This window comes from Trichosurus vulpecula, chromosome 4 (assembly GCF_011100635.1).
Source record: "Trichosurus vulpecula isolate mTriVul1 chromosome 4, mTriVul1.pri, whole genome shotgun sequence".
Taxonomy (NCBI): Eukaryota; Metazoa; Chordata; class Mammalia; order Diprotodontia; family Phalangeridae; genus Trichosurus; species Trichosurus vulpecula.
In genome coordinates, this window is record NC_050576.1 from 392,665,614 (window position 1) to 392,676,490 (window position 10,877).

General features: G+C 40.1%; 1 pseudogene; it reads left to right on the forward strand.

The window, feature by feature from the left end:
• Positions 1-1,267: 1,267 nt before the first annotated feature.
• LOC118847308 lies at positions 1,268-2,203 on the forward strand (annotated as a pseudogene).
• Positions 2,204-10,877: the final 8,674 nt, after the last annotated feature.

The following is a 10,877-nucleotide window of genomic DNA, read 5'->3' on the forward strand; positions in this document are numbered from 1 at the left end:
ACTAGACTGTAAACCCTTTAAGAGAAGAGTTTATCTTCTGCCTTTCTTTATAATCCCAGCACCTAGCATGGTACCTAGCACATAGTAGGGACTTAAGAAATGTTTTTTACCTGACTGAACCAGTGTGTGTCAGAGACAAGAATTGAACTGAGTCTTTTTATCTCTGAGACTGACTCTCTAACCACTGCTACATGACCGCCTCTATATAATTGATAAGTAAGTATATATATATTGGGGTTGTGTAATCAAATTTTTTAGTGATTAGAGTGCATAAACAGAAAAATTTGGAGATTACTGACCTAGCTAAAAGAAATCTTCTCCCATGGACAGGGCTTGGCCAACATTGGTGACTTTTTTCTTTGTGATTCTTTTAAATGACATTAATGTTTATGTTCATTGTGCCTCCTATTACTACCCAGTTAATCTGGGGGACATTCAGAAATAGAGGTCAGTGAGGTGGGGAGACTCCCAGAGTGCAACAGATAGAAGAGAATACAAAGTATGCATTTGAATATGACTTTTGATCAAAGTTTTATATGTTTGCACAAAAGTATCTGTCGTTACATCAGATGTTAGGAACTTCAGGTATGAAAACTCCCTTGATAACAACTTACGACTTAGTACATTAAAGTCCAATAGAATTGCCTGAGGGGGACAGAGGATAAGAGACATGTGTTGGCTAGTAAGGGTCAGAAGCTAGATTTGAATCCAAGCCCTCCTGATTCTATTCATTGACCCTTTTATAACTATCGATTTTAAAATCTAGACAGCTACACTTTCCGTGGCATGTAGGTATTTACTTTGCAATGGCTTATCATATATGTCACAGGGAAGAACCAAAATCCTTGGTAAAATGGTAAAGGGAGGAGAAGACAAGAGGAACTGTAATTTCCAAACTTTTCTTAGAGCAAGCAAATATCTTGTCCAGTTCTGGTCTAAGAGTTTAAGTTCATTTCAAAAGTCTGTTGTCACTCCCTTTACTTTTTACTTACACCATCTTTTATTTAATTTCTAAGGTTTACCCTTGTATCCATCAGACCAAGGTCTATAGAACAGCAATTCTCAAACTTTTTGGTCATGGGACCCCTTTACACTTAAAAATTATTGAGGATTCCCCCAAAGAGGATCTATTTATATGGATTATATCTAACCATATTAGAAAGTAAGACATCTTAGTATTAATATGAAATAAATTTAATATCACATACTCCTTGAAAGGCCTCAGGGGTCCACAGACCACATTTTGAAAATGAAAGCTATAGAGGACATGGTCCATTTGCAACACCCTCCTTTTCATTGGAAACAAGCATTTATTAAGCATTATGACAAATTCGCTGTGAGCAATGGACTTCAACTAATGTCTGTGTGCTACTTTGAGCCTGCAAATGAATGATAGGTGAATAAAACATAAAAAAGTCACTTTATCCTCCTGTCTTTAGTTTGGACTGGATTACCAACAATGTTTTGATGGCTGTTAGATCTTATGATTTCAAATGTAGGGTACTTTTGCCTACATTAAATAAGTTGATGAAAAGCCAGCCAGTGTCACCACATGGGGTACCAACATAACTTTTGGTCAACCTAGGGATAGGGAATCTGAGGTCTCGAGGACACATGTGACCCTCTAGGTCTTCAAGTGCAGCCCTTTGACTGAATCCAAACTTCACAGAACAAATCCCCTTAATAAAAGGATCTGTTTCAGTAAAACTTGGACTCAGTCAAAAGGCCTCATCCAAGGACCTAGAAGGCCACATGTAGCCTCAAGGTCACAGGTTCCCCACCCCTGGGTCAACCCATGTCAGTATTTGGTAGTACTAGAAGTAGTGACAGGGTTCATGGGTCAGTTTCTTTGCCAGTGGGAGCTGCTTGGCTGGGGTCAGCCATGACAGTACTTTCTCAGTTGCTGATGCCTCCAAAAACATAAAGGCTTCACAGTTGAAAGAGTTCTTCCCACTCTTGAGTGCGTCATTTGTCTCTGAGAATAGTTCAGTGACTCTCGGACATGACTGTTGCCCAATGCTATCTAATTATGGTGATGGTGGTTCTAGGTCCTTGACCACTGTCTCCAAATCAGACATCTCCAAAGAGGACATGCAGTACAATATCTGCCATGGCATGCTTCCACCACGTGGACAAGAGGACCACAACTGAGAGTCGCAACACTGCTCTGGACACATTATGCCAAAATGATATCACACATTAAAGTCTTCAGTCCATAATATGGAAATACGTTTTACACGATTGCACATGTACAACCTACATCAAATTGCCTACCATTTTAGGAAGAGGGGAGAGGAGGGAGGGAGGGAGAAAAATTTGGGGCTCAAAGTCTTGTAAAAATGAATGCTAAAAATAGTTTTTACATATAATTGGGAAAAATAAAATACTATTAAAATCGTACATTAAAAACAAGAATTAAACTTATGACCTAAAATAAATAAATAAAATATTCAGTCCAAGAAGCTGTATATCATGGCAGATGTGTACCTAAATGCAATTCTAATATTTGCACAACAATGAGAAAGACCCTAGCAGAAGTAAACATTGAGAAAATGCCCCTTGCAAATGTCTCATTTTTGGTTTTTTAAAAATTAATTTGTTAATGTTGGTTTTAAAAAATCAGGAGTGATGTCTTTTTGATTGTCTATTTCATTTCATTCTTAACTAATTTGCTCTTTAAACAATTTATCATGGAAAGTTGTCACATTAAATTAAAGGGAGATTTATGTAAATTGTCTGCTAGAATTGTAATTTTTTAATATAGAAAGAAAAGAAACATCTAGGGACTTAAACTGGTATCTTCCTGAGTCTAGACTCGGCATTCTGTCCACTGCGCCATCTATATCCCATTTATCACTGCTGTCTTTTTTTACACTTTATTATTTTTCACAATTACATGTAAACAAAATTAACATTTGTTTCTTAAAATTTTGGATTCCCAATTCTCTTCCTCACCAGTGTCTTTTCAATAGCAGCACATTGCTTGTTGTTCATCCTTCATGTTCTAAGGGGACCAATGTCATCATGGGGTGATATTTTGAGTTGTGAGTTGGATCTAAGTGAGGCAGAGTTGCACAAAGTCACACCAGCCTCACTCTTTCTTCCAGAGTCATTGAAGTCCAGTGGCAGGACAGAAGTCAGGACAACTGGCAATGGCTCGCTATGCAGTGGATTAGTCTTCAATGTTTGACCAAGCTCTCAGTACCCCACAGCCCCCACTTCGGCCATCTTCACGGACATCGGAACAAATTGTTGCTGTCCACCCATTCCGAGAGGAAAAGTCTTCACATGCTTGGGATAGACAGCCCCCTAACTCACTAGGGTTTGAGGCCTGTCAGTTACCCTCAGCCTGGTTTAGCCCATCTGCCAAGACTGTTTTATGAAGGTGTGGCCACTACAAATACTGCAGCTTCTTGGAGTCACAGGTGAGATGTGGGTGAAAGGTGGACAAGCGGCCCAAAAAGGGCTTGATGAGCCCTTGACAAGCAGAAGTGCTAGTCCTCCCTGGACACCTTGCTATACACTCAGACCCTTTATATGGGCAGAAACATTGTGGCACCTAGAGAATTATGCCACTGGTTATAATAGTTTCTAGCTTCTTTCTCATCTCAATATCAACAATTCTATGCGAACCCTGTGGGCCCTCAACAATTAGGGATGCTCAGTGACCACAAACAAACAAACAAAAACACAAATAAAAATAAATGAAACCACTTTGGTCTCATTCAAGTCATTTCAGATAGAACCTGATAGGGTTATTTTGAAATAGAAAGCTGAAATGGTCTAAGCATCTGACACATTCTGTGTGTGTGTGTGTGTGTGCGCGCGCGCGCATGTGTGTGTGTGGGTGTGTGTATGTCTATGTATACTTCTGATTTACGATGATGTGTAAGCATTTTTAAAAGTTGTATTATATTTTTCCAATTATTTACTTAGAAAGCCCTCAAAGGCCTGTGTCAGGTACCAGATCTGAGTCTAAAATGTACCAAGAGCCCTGACAGTATAAGACTACATTGTCTAAAGCCTCTTGTGTTGGATTTTTACATCTCAGATTCTGCAGAAAAACAGCCCTAGATGTTGGCTCTCCTTAGACAGGATGATTTTTACGGCCTCACATGTTTGCAAATACAACTTCTGTTTCAGATATTTTGGATCAGAAATCCTCCTTCTCTCAGACCCTTGGGATTTTGGATCCTGAGATCTCTTTCTTGGAATCCACATGTGTGTTACTACACCAGGAAGTAAACACCACTAGGACATTGTGTAGATTTTCCTGTAAAGCCTTGAATGGTCTTCAGAGGTTCCAAAAGGGAACCGAGGGCAGGAGGAGGGTGGAACTTTACAAATACCGTAAACGACTGGGGAAAAAAAATGGGAATGTATCCATTCTCAGTTAAAAGACTAGTCTGCACAGTCATGCTACTTTTCCTATTAACCAGCTTGTTTTTGTTTTTTCAGTACCATCTCCAGGACCCTTCTGGGAATGTTCCCTCAGAGGAATGAGAAAGCCCTAGCTGCCAGTCCAGAATTTTTCTTTCTACTCCCATTCCCTCCCTCCCCCTCTAAACAGGAGAAATTAATGGGACAATAGGCCCTCATATTATGAAGAATCCTTTCTCAGTCTGTCTGGGGTACTGGTCTCATTTTGTATTAGACTTTCTAACACGCTACCTAATGGGACTTGTAGTCGTAGTAGTAGTAGTAGTAGTAGTAGCAGTAGCAGTAGTAGTAGTAGTAGTAGTACTATGGTAGTGGTGGTAGTAGTAGTAGTAGTAGTAGTAGTAGTGGTAGTAATAGTGGTAGTAGTAGTACTATGATAGTGGTGGTGGTAGTAGTAGTAGTGGTAGTAATAGTGGTAGTAGTAGTAGTAGTAGTAGTAGTAGTAGTAGTAGTAGTGGTAGTAATAGTGGTAGTAGTAGTACTATGATAGTAGTGGTGGTAGTAGTAGTAGTGGTAGTGGTGGTAGTAGTCACTGTCATAATTGTAATTGTTTTGTTGTTGTTTTTGTTGTTCAGTCATTTTCAGTTGTGTCCAGTTTTCCATGACCCCATTTGGGGTTTTCTTGGCAAAAATACTAGAGAGGCTGGCCTTCTCCTTCTCCAGCTCATTTTACAGATGAGGAAATGGAGGCGACTGGGACTAGTATCCTCAAATACCATCTTGGCAGGTGAGAATCTTTTCCCCTTGAGTCTGTCATAAAGTCGCCCTCCATGGGGGCAATTCGGGGGACTTAGCTCAATAATAAAGGATCAGACATGAGGCTCTGAGGTTTCGTCTGAGGGATTCATCACCCCTGATTGACCCCGTTCTTTACAGGCAACATGGTGGAGTAGACAGAGACCCTCATAACAAATCAGGAGGACCTGGTCTCACATTTTGCCTCTGATGCTCTCTGCATTAGCCTCTCTGTGCCTTTGTTTCTCCATCTATAAAATAGAGACTTAGCAGTATGTACATCATGGGATTGTTATGAAGTTCAAAAGCTCATCATACACTTTAAAGCTCTGATTAAATATAATTTGTGATGACAATGGCAACCATGAGGCTGCTATCGCTATAGAGACAGATGGTGGTACAGTGGGTAGAAAGCCAGGCCTGGAGTCAGGAAGACTTGAGGTCAAATGTGACCTTAGACATTAGTCTTTCAACCTCGGATGAATGATTTAACTTCTGTCTGATGCAGTTAACTAAACTAAAATGAAGATGATGATGGCATCTGCCGCTCAGCCTCGTTGTGGGGATCAAACGAGACAATCTTTGTAAAATGCCTAGTGCTTGGCACACGTTGTTGTTCAGTCATCTTTCAGTTGTGTCTGACTCTCGATATTTTGGGGTTTTCTTGACTGGAGTGACTTCCCATTTCCTTTTCCTGCTCATTTTACAGAGGAGGAAACTGAGAAAAACAGGGTTAAGTGATTTGCCCAGGGTCACACAGCCAGTAAATATCTGAGGCTGGATTTGAATCCAGGTGTTCCTGACTCCAAGCCTGGCACTCTATCCGCTGTGCCACCTAGCTGTTGCCAACCACATAGTAGGGGCTATATCAAAGCTTACTTCCTTCCCTTCACTGCTGTTGCTGTTGATAACGATAGGATGATGACCATGATGTATTCTGTGACTTAGCTCCTGAGGACCTACCTGCGGTCCACACAAGAACATGAATTCATGGTGAGTCATCCTTCCAGAAATATAGCAGCCAGGGCCACACACAAACCACCAGGGAAGATAGAAGAGGAAGACAAAGTCCAGGCCATCACTGTCATACTGATGTAGACTTCTTACTGCTTTACCTGCTGTTTCCATTTTCCTATTCTAATGAGGGTCGTACTGCTTGGACCAGAATGGATTGAAGGCAGTATAAATCTAGCTTAAACACCTTCTAGGTCTGTAGAGAGTGTATGATGTTTATTTCTGGTACAGAGATTCATCTGAGCCCCTCTGTCTCATGTTTGTTGGTAACATGGTCCACTAAATTTCCCTGCTCTTGGTGAGCAGACTTCTGGAAGCCAACACGGTGAAATAAAGCAGAAAATCACCAGAACACTACCAAATTCACCTCCAAACGACTATAAAATAATGCTTCAAAATGAATTTTGGAATGGCAGAATCAACAAAATGACAATTTTCCAGCCCAAGACAACTTAGAAGGTCATCAGGAAAGGTCTATCTTACTTGAATAAAAGGGGAGTGCAGTCCAGGGTAGGCTGTGTCCAGGCAAGGAAGCAGCAGCCCATGCTCCAGCAAGCCAGTGGCAGACCATGCCCCAACAAGCCAGCAGGAGGCCCTGAGCCGCAGTACAGATCAGTGATGGAGGCTCCATGGCTCTGGTGCTGCACCAGGTGAGTGGCCATCTTCTACCTCCTGTGGGCCCAAGCACAGCTCCAGGTGAGTGGCCAGGCCCCCTGTGGCCCTGGTATAGCACCAGGTGAGCAGCCAGGGCCTGCAGTCCCTGGCATAAGAAGATTGGGACAGTGCCCCTTCTACCTCAGGAGCAGAGCTCAACTTTGAAAGTCACAAAATAGGCTGGAAAAATGAGTCAAAAACAAAAAAAAGAACCTAACCATAGAAAGTCATTATAATGACAAGGAAGAGCAAAACACAAACTCAGAAGAGGACAACAATGTCAAAACAGTTACAAGCAAAGCCTCAAAGAAAAATATGAATTGCATACAAGCCCAAAAAGAATTCCTGGAAGAGCTGAAAAAAGATTTTAAAAGTCAAATAAGAGAGGCAGAGGAAAAACTGGGAAAAAGAAATGAGAATGATATAAAAGAATAATAAAAAAGTCAACATCTTGGAAAAAGGAAGCATAAAAAGAGATACACAAAAATTCACTGGAGAAAAGAACTCCTTTAAAAGTAGAATTGGTCAAATGGAACAGGAGGTATAATAGCTAACTGAAGAAAATAACTCCTTAAAAATTAGAATTGGACAAGTGGAAGCTAATAACACCATAAGACACCAAGAATCAAATAAAATCAAAAGAATGAAAAAATAGAAAAAATGTGAAATATGTTATTAGAAAAACAACTGACCTGAGATATAACTCAAGAATTGTTGGACTACCTGAAAGTAAAGCTGAAAAAAAGAACCTGGGCATCATACTCCAAGAAATTATCAAGGAAAACTTCCCTGATATCCTAGAACCAGAGGGTGAAACAGACATTGAAAGAATCCACTGATCAGCTCCTGAAAGAGTTCCCAAAATGAAAACACCCAAGAATGTTATAACTGTCAAGATCTCCATGCCAAGACCACCCTTCTCTTTTTACTCCTCTCTTTTTTTACCATTAAGAGATGCCCTGTTTTCCAGTCTTAAGATCAAGCAAGTGAGCTGTGTCCTGAGCATAGTATAACAAAAGTCCTTTGCAGCTGGCCTTCTGGATGATCTCAGCCACCGCAAGATCTCAGAATTGTTTCACACCAGCATCAGGTGATGATTGAGCTTGGACATGTACCTGTTGCACCTGTATTCCAGTCATGAAGTCCTGCTATGAATCAAACTTGTCTGATTGTTGCTGTTACCCCTCCATTGTCAGGGCTACAGCTCACTATATAATCTTTGGCATAAGTACTGATATTTGCCTTCACTAAAGCAGGTCTCCTACTGGGGGAGAGTGAGGGGGAACCAGCCCATATGTGTATAGTTTCCCTCCGCCAGTGGAATAAAGAAAGCTTTTTGCTTATAATCACTGCTATCTCTTTGGTTTTCTTTGTTTTGTTTTGAAAGTTAACTGTGGGTTTTGAGAACCTGTGTGAGCTCTCTGGTTTTTTTTTGGTTGTTGTTTTAGAGTTAATAGCAGTTGCAGAGGTGCTGTGACTCTGGTCATTTGGTCAGGGTTGACATGGTCAAATTCTAGAATTCCAAGGTCAAGGAGAAAATATTGTGAGTGGCCAGAAAGAAATAATTCAAATGTCATGGAGCCACTATGAGGATTATGCAGGCTTTATCAGCATCTATATTAAAGGATCAGAGGGCTTGGAATATGATATTCTAGAAGGCAAAGGAGCTAGGATTACAACCAAGAATCAACTACCCAGGGAAACTGAGTATAATCCGTCTGGGGTGGGTGTGGGTGGGGAATTCAATGACATAGGGGACTCTCAAGTATTCCCGATGAAAGACCAGAGCTGAACAAAACATTTGATTTTCAAATACAAGACTCAAGAGGAACATGAAAAAAGGTATAAATAGGAAACAGAAAAAAATTAGGGATTCAATAAGGATAAACAATTTACATCCTTACTTGGGAAGATGATATTTGTAACTCTTAAGAATTGTATCACTACTAGGACATTTAGAAGGAGCATACATAGAGAGAGGGTGTGGGTACAAGATGACTTTGATGAGATGGTATCCCCCACAAAAAATTAATGGGTGAGAAAGATGGTTACACTGGGAGCAGAGGAAAGGGAGAAGTAGAATGAGATAAATTATCTCACATGAAGAGGCATGAAAGATTTTTTACAGTGGTAGGAAAGATGAAAGAAGGGCAGTGGGCATTGCTTGAACCCTACTCTCATCAGAATTGGCTTAAAGAGGGAATAACATACACAATTATTTTGGTTTAGAAATCTATCTCACCTTATAGGGAAGTAGGAGGGGAGGGAATTAAGAAAAGAAGGACTGACAGAAGGGAGAACAGAGGAGGTGGTGGTTAGAAGCAAAGCACTGTTGAAGGAGGACAGGGTGAAAGGAGAAAGAGAGGAGAGAGAGAGAGAGAGAGCGAGAGAGAGAGAGAGAGCGAGAGAGAGCCAGAGAGAAAAGAAGAAGAAGAAGAAGAAGAAGAAGAAGAAGAAGAAGAAGAAGAAGAAGAAGAAGAAGAAGAAGAAGAAGAAGAAGAAGAAGAAGGAGGAGGAGGAGGAGGAGGAGGAGGAGGAGGAGGAGGAGGAGGAGGAGGAGGAAGATGAATGTAGGGAAATACACAATAATCATAACTGTGAATGGGATGAACTCATCCATAAAATGGAAGTGGATAGCAGAGTGGCTTAAAAACCAGAATCCTACAGTATGTTATTTACAAGAATCACTCAAAGAAGAGAGAGACACACAGAATAAAGGTAAGTGCCTAGAGCAGAATCTATTATGCTTCTGTGAAGTAAAAAAAGGCAAAACAAAAGCAAAAATGTATGTAATTAATAGAGACAAGGAAGGAAATTATGTCTTGCTAAAAGGTACCGTAAACAATGAAGTAATATTAATGCTAAATATATGCACCAAATGACATATTATCCAAATTCTTAAAGGAGAAGTTAAATGAGTTACAGGAGGAAATAGACAGTAAAACTATACCAGTGCGGGGGACCTCGGCTTTCCCTTCTCAGAACTAGATAAATCTAACCATAAACTAAACTAGAAAGACATTAAGGAGGTGAATAGGATTTTTTAAAAGTTAGATATAATGGGCAGCTAGGTGGCGCAGTGAGTAGAGCACCGGCCCTGGAGTCAGGAGGACCTGAGTTCAAATCCAGCCTCAGACACTTGACACATGTACTAGCTGTGTGACCTTGGGCAAGTCACTTAACCCCAATTGCCCTGCCGAAAAAAGCAAAAAAAAAAGTTAGATATAATAGACCTCTGGAGAAGATTGAATGGGGGTAGAAAAAATATACCTTGTTCTCAGCAGTACATACCACCTACACAAAAATCGACTATGTATTAGGGCATAAAACCTCATGACCAAATGTGAAAAGGCAGAAATATTAAATGCAACCTTTTCAGATCATAATATAATAAAAATTATATTCAATACAGGGCAAAGGAAAGAAAGATTAAAAATGAATTGAAAAATAAATAATGTAATACCAAAGAATAAATGAGTCAAAGAATAAATCATAGAAACAATCAATAATTTGATTAAAGAGAATAACAACAATGAGACAACATACCAAATTTATGGGATGCAGCCAAAGCAGTACTTAGGGAAAAATTTATATCTCTAAAAAATTTCCTTCTTTTTCATTAACAGTTGTTTCCAAATCTAGCTGTTGACTTCAAGGTATATTGTTCCTCCAAGTCCTCAGAAAGGTCGTCCTTAGATAGCTTCCACTTCCATTACATGCTCACACTTAGTGAGGCCAGTAGTCACTCTAGTACTATTCAATTAGGTTTGTCTGACCTTGCAAATACAGTAGAGTACTGTAGCAAAATGAACTTTAACATCCTTTATAGAATCACAGAATCTCAGAATTGGAATTGACCTCAGAGGCTCTCTAGTCTATTCTATACCTGAATAAGAACACTCTTTTTGACATTCGTGATCATCCAACCACTTCTTGAAAACTTCAGGGATGAAGAACTCACTACTTCCCAAGACTATCCAATTTGCATTTGGACAACTCTAGAGGTTTCATCAAGTATAAATTTGCCTCTGCAA